The sequence below is a fragment of the Ursus maritimus genome, unplaced genomic scaffold (genome assembly GCF_017311325.1).
Source record: "Ursus maritimus isolate PB19 unplaced genomic scaffold, ASM1731132v1 scaffold_11, whole genome shotgun sequence".
Taxonomy (NCBI): Eukaryota; Metazoa; Chordata; class Mammalia; order Carnivora; family Ursidae; genus Ursus; species Ursus maritimus.
This window is the reverse complement of record NW_024423453.1, coordinates 50,003,143-50,014,886: the sequence shown is the minus strand read 5'-3', so window position 1 is coordinate 50,014,886 and position 11,744 is coordinate 50,003,143.

Below are 11,744 nucleotides of genomic sequence, written 5' to 3'. Positions count from 1 at the left end.
AGTTACGTATAATACCCAGTGCTCATCACAACATGTGCCCTCCTTCATACCCATTACCCAGCTACCCCATCCCCTCAACTCCCTTCCCTCTGAAACCCTCAATTTGTTTCCCAGAGTCCATAGTCTCTCATGGTTTATCTCCCTCCCTAATTTTTCCCTCTTCAGTTTTCCCTCCCTTCTCCTGTGGTCTTCCATGCTATTCTTTATGTTCCACTTATGAGTGAAACCATATGATAATTGTCTTTCTCTGCTTGACTTATTTGATTTAGCATTATCCCCTCCAGTTCCATCCATGTCGATGTGAATGGTGGGTATTCATCCTTTCTGGTAGCCGAGTAATATTCCATTGTATACATCATGCCAAGAGTATAATATTATATTACATTTGGATCACTTTTGTACAATTTCCATAATTACCCCTCCATTAGGAAGATTATCTGTGGGAGACCATAGTATTTCTTAAGTATTGTGATAAAATAAAGCACACACACGACTGAGCTTTGAATCATTAATGTTCTTAATGGCATCTAGAATAGTGAATCCTTCACAGAAGACTTTCAACTGACTTTGCTCAGGTCTATTAGAAGAATCACTACATATGGCAGCAATAGCCTTACTAAATGTGCTTCTTAAATGAGACTTGAAAGTCAAAATCACTCCTTGATCCATGGGCTACAGGATGGATCTTGTGTTAGCGGGCATGAAAACAATATTAATCTCATTGTATATCTCCATCAGAGCTCTTGGGGGACCAGTTGCATTGCCACTGAGCAGTCATATTTTGAAAGGAATCTTTTCTTCTGAGCCATAGGTCTCAAAGTAATCTTAAAATATTCAGTAAACCATGCTGTAAACAGATGTGCTTACATTGTGAGGGTTATCTAGACTTTGTTGTTCCATTTATAGAGTATAAGCAGAGTAGATCTGGCATAATTCTTAAAAGCCCTAGGAGTTTTTGACTGGTCAATAAGGATTGGCTTCAACTTCAAGTCACCAGTTATGTTAACCCCTAACAAGAGAGTCAGGCTGTCCTTTGAAGCCAGGCATTGGCTTCTCTGTAGCGATGATGGTATCTTCTTCCAACAGAAGACTGTTTTGTCTACCTTGAAAATCTGTTGTTTTGTGTAGCCACCTTCATTAATTATCTTAGCTAGATCTTCTGGATAACTTACTGCAGCTTCTACGATAGCACCTGCAGCTTCGCCTTGCACCTGTTATGGAGACGGCCTCTTTCCTTAAATCCCATACACCAACCTCTTCCAGATTTAACTTCTCTTATGCAGCTTCTTCCCCTCTCTCAGCCCTCATAGACTTGAAGAGAGTTAAAGCCTTGCTTTGGATTAGGCTTTGGCTTAAAGGAATATTGTGGCTATTTTGTTGTCCACTAAAACTTTCTCCATATCAGCAACGAGGACATTTCACTTTCTTATCATTCATGTGTTCAATGGAGCAGCACTTTTAATTTCCTTCAAGAACTTTTCCTTTGCATCCACAACTTCCCAGCTGTTGCAAAAGACCTAGCGTTTGGCCCATCTCAGCTTTCAACACGCATTTCTCACTAAGCTTAACATTTCTAGGTTTTGATTTAAAGTGAGAGATGTGAGACTCTTCCTTTAACTTGAACACTCAGAGACCCTTGTAGAATTCTTAATTGGTCTAATTTCAATATTGCTGTGTCAGGGAATAGGGAGGCAGAAGGGGAGGGAGAGGGATGGGGGAAAAGCTGGTCAGTGGAGCAGTCAGAACACACATTTGCCAATTAACTTTGCCATGTTATATGGGCGTGGTTCGTGGCACACCAAAACAATTACAAGAGTAGTGTCAAAGATCACCTATCACAAATCACTGTAACAGATGAAAAAAATTGAAATCTTGTGAGAATTACCAAACACTGAGACACAAAGCGAATAAATGCTGTTGGAAAAATAGTGTCTGTCGTTAGACTTGCTCAATTTGGGGTTGCCAAAAACCTTCAATTTGTAACAAACACAATATTTGTAGAAGCACAATAAGATGAGGTATGCTTATACTGTGTCAGTTCCTTATATTTTTTACTTCGTATAACTGCTGGATATAAAAAATGTCCTGAGAAGGGCAATGAATCCAGCAAGGGTACTCCGGTAGTATTAGCACCTTGAACATGGAAGAGTTAGGAAAGCATCAAGGTTAAAATGTGGATATGATATCAACCAAAACTACTTATCTGTTTATTAGAAAATTGAGAGAGGATAATCATGCCAAGAGTATAATATTATATTGCATTTGGGTCACTTTTGTACAATTTCCATAATTACCCCTCAGGAAGACTATCTGTGAGAGACCGTAATATTTCTTAAGTATTGTGATAAAATAAAGCACACACATAAAATATAGAACCTTTCAATACTAGTCATTGAAGTACCACTTTCCCTATTCTAAAAGCTTTCACATGCTTTTAAAGTATTTAATTTGAATATTCACAATTTTGACATAAGACACCTGTGGAAATTTGAAGGAATAAGCTGATTTGTTTTTTATTTGGTAAGTTTAGCTTTACACATTTTTTTGCATTAATTACACATTTCTATAGGAAAAGCCTGAATAATAGAAATTCCAATTTAAACTTAAATTTCCAGTTAGCTAAGGCATATCTGAATAGAGCCTAACAGTCTGTGGCAAAACTTGCTTCAATTGTTCCATGTTATGTAGATGAATAAATCACTAACTTATCAGTTATGATTGTTTTCAGATAAAAATTCTGAACAGTTTTGGGGGCCTGGGTGACTCAGTTGGTTAAGCGACTGCCTTTGGCTCAGGTCATGATCCCAGGGTCCTGGGATCAAGTTCTGGGTCGGGATCCCTGCTCATCGCGGGAGTCTGCTTCTCCCTCTGCCTCTGCCACTCCCCCTGCTTGTGTTCTCCTGCTCGCTCTCTCTGTTAAATAAATAAATAAAATCTTTTTTAAAAATTCCAAACAGTTTTTATACTTTTACTTAATTACCTGACATTAAACGTAAGTAGAAACCTTTTCATTATTCGATGCAATCAGGGGTAGAGGCTATAACTGAGTAATTGAAAATACATGTTTCAAGCAGAGAATCATTTAAAGATTTGTAAGGTTTAGATATGTTATTTTAATTTAAACAAATAACTGTATATATCTACCAATATTTTGATTTTGGCCTGAGACCTTTTATTTGAATATGAATCTGTCGATTGGACATTGTCTAAACTTTCCTGCACTACTCACATCTCGAGTGCAACTAGTTTGGTTTACTTTTTTTATTTTTAAGATTTTATTTACTTATTTGAAAAGGGAGAGAGAGAGCAGGGGCAGGGGCAGAAGGAGAGGGAGAAGCAGACTCTCCGCTGAGCAGGGAGCCTGATATGGGGCTTGATCCTAGGACCCTGAGATCATGACCTGAGCTGAAGGCAGATGCTTAACCTTCTGAGCCACCCAGGCACCCTAGTTTGGTTTACTTTAAGTAGACATTATGCTTTAAAAGACCTGTTAGGCAATCTAAGTAAAGCATCTTTCTAGATTTTCCCCCCTCCGCCAGTCATTTAAAATCATCTTCCTCACAGAGAGAGACATAAACCAAAAGAGACTCTTCACTACAGAGAGCACTCTGGGGTTTGCTAGAGGGGAGGTGGGTGGGGGATGGGCTAAATGGATGGTGGGGATTAGGGAGGGCACTTGTGATAAACACTGGATGTTGTCTGTAAGAGATGAGTCACTGAATTCTTCTCCTGAAACCAATATTACACTATATGTTAACTAACTAGAATTTAAATTAAAATGTGGAAAATAAATAAGTGAATAAAATCATCTTCCGCACATAATTAGGTAGTATTTCAAAGCCAAATTACTTTTTATCAGTTTTTTCCAAAGAATTTCACTTGGTTTTCATAGAAATAATAACTCACTTTTTGTACACACATTTAACTTATTTATGTGATATTTATTTGGATTATTTAATAAATTAATACAAAAAATAATCAATACTACTTGACAGGTAGTTGACCTACGAGGACTGAGGAGAGCCTATCAGCCATGTTCTTTCAGACGGGAGGTTTTTCCAAGGGAATAGGGAGTATCTATTGATCTGGGCAGTTATGTAGGAGAGAGTAGGTTAGGGAGTTTTTGGTGCTATAGTCCACAGGATTAGACAGGACCTGGATATAGAGATGATTCGGAAACCTCTTTCTCTGCCTGGATTATTACAGCAGACTTCAAGCCGGCCTCCCCATATCTTCTCTGGTGTAGCCTCAGTCTTATCCACCCAGCAGCCAGTATGCGCCGGTTAAAGTGAAAGTCAGATCATGCCACTTGGCTCACTCAAGACCCTCCACTGGTTTCTGTCTCACTCAGCAAGAAAGCTAAAGTCCTTAAACTAACCTATGACAGTTGACAAGATTTATTTCTTTTCACCTAACATCATCTCCCCATTGTTCAGTCTTCTCTAGGGGCACTCACCTACTTGTCCTCATGTGTGCAGATAAGGTCCTGCCTTTGTTCTGGCTATACCCTGCTAGAAATGTTCTTCCTCAGGTATCCACAGAGCTCACAAAGCTCACACCCTCATTTCCTTCAGGTTTTTAGTAAAAGGACAGCTTGTCACTGAAAACTATCCTTGGATACTCTACCTAAAATTATACCCCCTTCCCGTTCCAAAATTATTCCTAGCTCTTCCCTACTCAATTTTACTTTTCAGCACTTAATACAATCTAACATACTACATACTTCATTGAATTTTTTGCCCATTTTCTGTCTTTGGTCCATTGTGGAGGTATTAATCACTATTTAATCTTTTTAATTATGAAGTCTTTCAGATAAAAATTCCAAACCAATGAATTTTTATAGTTTTATTAAATTACCTGAGCTTATACATATTTGTGGTTTTTGTTGTTTTTTCCTAACATCTAGAATAATGCCTGGGACACAGAGCATATAGAATAATATTTGAGGAGTGAATGGACAAATAAATTTCATATTATTTTATTAATCATACACATAAGTTGTATAAAGCATATGAATTAATGTGTAATAAAAAACAAATGCATAATGGAAATTCATGCTCTTCGGATAGATTTTGGAAGCCAGAATAAAAGATATTATTTATTATAAATCCATTACTATACTTCAACTAGGCATTTCCCTCTATTAATCTCTGTCTTCTCAAAGATTTCCTTTCTTTTATTCTGACCAAAAAGAAAAATTGTACCCTATATGTTGTGGGAAAAGAATGGCCTTGAAGCAGGCATAGTTGCCAGTTTTGCAGTTAATATTCTGAGTGTGGTTCAGGAAGCTTCTGGTCCACTTGGAGACTCTCAGTCACTCTTTGTGAAATGAACAAACAAGGTAGATTAAATCATCCCAGTTTTGACCATTTTTGATTTTTTATTGAGTCAAGTATAGTGATTTGCAGCAAGATGGCAGCATGGTGGATAAGCAGGTGAGTAATGCTATAGGACTTACTTTTTTAAAAGATCCTTTGGGATGCCTGGGTGGCTCAGTTGGTTAAGCAACTGCCTTCAGCTCAGGTCATGATCCCCGGATCCTGGGATCAAGTCCCGCATTAGGCTCTTTGTCCAGCAGGGAGCCTGCTTCTCCCTCTACCTGCTGCTCCCCATACTTGTGCTCTTTCTCTCTCTCTTTCTCTCTCTCTCTGACAAATAAATAAATAAAATCTTTAAAAAAATAAAAAGATCACTCTGGCTGCTCTGAAGAGATAGACTGGAGCAGATAGATGGTTAGGTCAGAAAGGTAAGTTCAGAAAAGGCATTATGGAAGAGAGGTCATCTGAGATGGATTTAAGGATGCAAAATATACATATTATGAAGTTGCAAGTAAGTGGAGAGGAATAGGAAGGCTAGGGTTCTAATATAGATCTAATATAAAGCACTAGTAACATTTTGGAGTCAGGAGCTCATAGTCTTGTATTAGCATGCCCAGGCTGCTGTAACAAAATACCACAGACTGAGTGGCTTAAACAACAGAAGTTTATTTCTCATAATTCCGGAGGCTGGGAAGTCCATGATTAAGGTGTCAGCAAGGTAGGTTTCACTCTAAGTTTTTTTCTTCTGACTTGCAGCTAACTGCCTTCTCACTGTGTATCACATGACCTCTTTGAGCATGCGTGGGAAGAGAAAAGGTCTGTGGTGTCTCTTCCTCTTTTATAAGGAAAGCAGGTCTATTGGATTAGGGCCCATCCATATGATCTCACTTAACCTAATCACCTTGTTAAAGGAGCGATCTCCAACATAGTCACATAGGGGTTAGAGCTTTAACATATAGATTTTGATTGAGGCACACAATTCAGTTCATAGCAGTTCCCATCACACTTTGTGAGCTGCACAGTTTCCATAAATTCAAGCATATTTGACATTTTTCATTCACTGTGTTTGATCAGATAGAGCTCAGGGGCCCAGGGCTATCACACTGTACAAATCCAGGAAACACCATTCTCTTTACGTTACTATGACAATGATACCACCACAACTGTGGAGTTTACAGATTGTATGAGTCTTTGCTGGGGCGGGATAGGACAACACCACAATAACTGGAAGACTTCTGACAATAACTCAAAGACTTCTAACAAGATAGGCAAATATTTCATTGACACATTCATTTCAATTTAAGGAAATGAATCTTTGAGACAGAGGGCTACTTTATACCTAAGTTTTATTATTAATTATTGTTCCCACCACAGAAATTTCAGACTAGAGCATAAAAAAACCACAGTATGCTTTTCTGGTCTTAGGCTCTCAGTTCTGTAGGTTAGGGGCTAAAATCTCAAGGTTCTGATGTTTTTGACTCTATTTTTCCAGGGTAGTCCTGCTAAAATACCCTATCTCATCCATCAACCCCCTTTTATCATCTTTAGGCAAACAACCTCAGGGTACTTCTTGTTTTTCCAGTTGTAATAAACCCATACACTTTGTTGTGTGTCACAAGTCTCTTATCTTTCTCCCATGTGGCTAGATGCCTCTTACATAAAACCCATGCTAAATTACACCACAGTACTCTGGGAAACAAACTGAGGGCTTCAGAGGGGAGGGGAGTGGGGGACTGGGATAGGCCGGTGATGGGTATTAAGGAGGGCACGTATTGCATGATGCATTGGGTGTTATATGCAAACAATGAATCATGGAACACTACATCAAAAATTAAAAATAAATAAATAAATAAATAACACCATGGTAGACATTCTGCTAGCACACTTAGGTTATCCAGTACTTATTCTTTCAAATGAACAAGAATTAAAAATAAGAACAAACAAGACAAAACACACAACATAAAAAGTCCATCTAACATATCAAAAAACCCAGGAAGCTCAGGTATTCTGCAGTGGTTCTTTTTGACCTTTGGGATGAGCATCCTGGATTTGGCTCCAGGCTGGTCTAATAAACCAACATTCCCCACTGACAACATTAAGCAAACCTAAGACACAGCTAGTTGGAAAATAGAAAAAACAGTGGCTTTCCTCAAAGGCCCAAAGCAAACTATAACACAGTCTATAGCACAATCCATAGGATATACAAACTAAATGACAACGACAATAATAGTTAAAACAACAACAAAGAATGACTTGCAGTTGTTGCAAAAATTCAACTTGAGTTCTCTCCCTCATAGACTAAAACCTGTTTCATAAACTCGACCCCTTTTAAAATCTCACTTCTCTCATCTTCTTTCTTTCTTTCTTTCTTTCTTTCTTTCTTTCTTTCTTTCTTTCTTTCTTTTTCCTTTTTTACTTTTGAAAACAATATTCTGTATTAGTTTTACTGCTCATCCTTTGTATTATATTTAAGACTTACCTTCTATAATTTTTACCCATTTTTAGAACTGTGAAATATGGGACAAGTAAAATAAAGTATGAATACACATATGTAGTCGAGAAGTCAATAATGAAAAACGACTTCTCCAATGCTAGGATAGAGAATAAACATGACTTACAGCACAGAAGGCCTTTGAATGCCCCTTTCTGCACACATTTCATTTCATCTCTGAAAAGAGACCACAAAACTTAATCATGTGCTAATCATTCTTCATATTTGTATATCTATGTGTTTATTTTAAACAACATATTGTTTAATTTGCATAATATATGCTCATTTGAATACTACCTACATACTTCTTTTGTTTAATATATGTTTAGTTGGGGAAATTTATGTAAAAGAAATTGTACTATGCATAATTCTAAGTCTGTTTTCTATGGCTCAATATTATATTCTTGAGATTCATCCATGTTGATATGTATAGCTTTCAATAATTTTCATATTTTTATGATGTCATTGTATTATTCTACTTTTTTTTCCAGACCTCCTTAGCAAGAGGGAGCCTGTAGGTAAGACTGGACTCCAGACTTTGAGAATGAGGGATCAGAAAGAAACTGATTTGATCTTGGTGCATTTCCACTGGACCTGGGCTGTTGGTATACAACAGGAAATGTTAAGATCAAATAACATATAGTTTAGGAGATATATTAAAGCCATTTAATTCTATTCCTGTTGGGCTCACAGAGCCCACAATCTTATACCACAAGATAAGATTTCATCAGACAATAAGGAACTGTTCCACTTCCAAGTGCTGAAAACACTGTCTCCTCCCCTGAAACATAATGGCAATAGAAACGGTCATCACAGGGACAGGACAACCACGCTCAGTGAGGAAGAGCCCTCATTGTCAGCAAAAGCTATGGCTTGGTGCCATGACATGAGGAAAAGTGGGAGAATTAGTGCTGGCTTGTGAGTTTCCATTACCAGAACGCAGAAAAAAATCAAAGAAATGGCTCGTAGTAACATTAAAGGAAGTTATCATGTTGTATTTAGGACACCCACACACTTTTATTAGAATAAGCTATTCACTAGCCTATTCTCAAGCTACAAATAAACAAACAAAAACTAAAAGAACATCAGGTATCCTGAACTTAATCTTCCACCTGTATCAGGCCTCAAGATTGCCAACACATTGAGAAAGCCTGAAATGCTGACATACTGAAGGGAGGAAAGGCCCAATTGAGAGTACAAGTGCTCATTCCAAAGTTTGCTCCATAACCATCTAGATGCAAAAGAAAAGAACTTGGAGCTTTCGGTAACACAAACCAGGCCTCAAGCAAATAAATTCTATTTGATATCACTGAGCAGCTTATATTGAACTTGAAGCAAGATAAATTTTTTATCAGGAAAGTCAATTGAAATCCTACTTTTGCTCATCCCCATAGCTTTCTGAATCACATCCTAAATTCAATTGCATATTCACTTTAGTGTTAACCCTAAATATTCGTGTTAACCAATAACATCAAAAATAATTGTCTGCTACATTTGGCAACAGTCCCAAAATCTTTCTCTATACTTTTCTACATATTTAGAAAACCAGCAAATAACACAATGACAATTCTTAAGCATTTCTAAGTAAATTCTATTGCAAACATGTTTCAAGACTTCTAAATAGCTTGCAGAGATGGAAAACCTCATGCCTACCCCTCGCTCTTATAGTCTGTGATGGTATACACGTTTACTACGTGGAATAATACCAAAAAAATCCCTACTTAATTCCAAAAATATTCTAAATAATAATCAATTTACTAATAAAAATTTAACTGCAACAAAACTGAATTCAAAAAGTAATTTGATCCCTAAAATGACAAGTATATAATACTTCCAATTAACATTCTCAAATTTGCATATACATTTTCTAATTAAATGACAATGGTCTCTATAATCCCTCACCCTTTTTTCAAAAGGACTGTTTATTCAAAATTATGCAAAAGTTAGCTCCTTAGTTGCCTAGGGAACTGCAAGATCTAATTGCAATTTCAAACTAAAATTAAAAGAAAACCCCTACCCTGTTTTATTTAGTGGCGTGCATTGGAGGGAGGATCTGAGTAGAGTGCCTTAGCAGGTTTTTTCAATTATCAAAGAAAGAAGCAATATACCTGAGTTCTCTAGAACTCCATATGAATCAGGTCCTATTCAGAGATGAAATTAATTTTTTATCATTTCACCAACCACAGGTAAAGTTTTAAACATAAATCAACTTCCCAAGACAATTCTTTTTTTTTGCAGAATTTTTCTTCCAGCATTTAATATTAAAAAATGTAGCATTCCTCTTCTTTGCCAGAAACTCAACAATACAGTGCCTTCCCATGAGTCATAAAGCTTTATGGCAAGACATGTGCATGCAACCTGAATATCTGACAAAAGACAGGTATTGAAAAGAATGGGCCTCATAAGCTCATCTACACAATCTTAGCTGGTATTTTTTTCTGGCTGCCCTGCTTGGCTCACGGACCCTGTGAATGGCTCTAGTGCATGTGAAACTGCAATCCCCATGTCTCACTCCCTGACTTAAACCCCATCCATAAGGCTTTGTGTGGGGGACCTCACTTCTCAGGATGCTGCAGTGTGTCCCTGTGGGCCCATTTCCTGCCTTGATTGCTACCCGCTGGCTTTCATGGAATTGTAATTTTTAAATGGACTTAGAAAGATAAAAAAGGTAATAGAGTTGCAAGAGAAACATTCTGGTTGCTTTAAAAATCAGCACTCTTGCATTGTAAGGACACTAAATTCGTGTTCTTAAAAATGAAGCAAACTGTGGGAGAGTGGAGAAGAGCAGGGAGAAAAATATTTTTTAATCGATTTTTGAGAGGATGCTTTCACAAATTCTTGCCTTTATATGGCACAGTGGGCTATTGCTTATGACTTTGATCAAATGTCATCATTCTTGTATTCCTCCAGGATTCTAGTATTATTTGCCTATCAATCCATACTTGTGGTATGAATGTTTTAAACATCATTTTCAGTGTTTCCATGGTCTTTTGATAGGGAGACTGAATGCAACACCTCAGGAGCTACTAACCAGAGTCACAAGCTTGTGCTTTCCCCCCTTGCTCAATCCATTACATAATGATGCCTACCCTAGACTACTGAATAATGAGAGGCTACATGGAGAGATAGGCCAGACAACAGCCAGTAGCAAGACCCAGATATGTGAGTGAGGGGGTGAGCCCCATCAGTGAGCCCAGGTGAGATCAGCAGATTTTTCCAGTTGATCCAGAGCGTCATGACCAAAAAAATGTTGCTTTAATCCCCTTGAGTTTTGTAGTGGTTCTTTACATAGCAATTTATAACTGAAGAATAGCACTAAACGCTAGCCAAAATTGTCCTTTTACTTATGTGTATTTGTCCCCACATATAAACACCAGAAGGAGAGACATTGGATTGTTCACTACTGAAATACCAGTTCCTAGATCATAGTCTGGCATGTAGTACCTATTTTATTAATATCTGATAAATAAACACATGTAAGTCTAATCATATTGGTTCCACAGTGAAACATGCTAAAAAGGAAACAGCTCTTGGGATTGAAAAATCTAAATTTCCACCTGCTTTGATGTCCACTAGACAGACGTACTGAATTGGGAACAACAAATGATTTCTAAGTTTTTGTTTTATAACCTCCAAAAAGAGAGACATTAATGCCTGTCTCAAAAGGCTGATTGTGAGTATTAAGTGAGAGAACATCTGGAAGCACCTTACATAGTATTTGTCACATCATTTGTTTTAATAAATAACATTTGTGGTGATGATAAAGCCATAAACAGGGAAATAAAGCAGTGATATAACTGAATAACTTGTATCGTAAATGAAGGGCAAACCGTATTTGAAAGGATTCCATGTTATGAAATGTAAAAAAAAAAAAAAAAAGAGGGCTATGACTCAGGAATACATCTGAAATTACCACTTCAAAGTTTTAAGGCGTG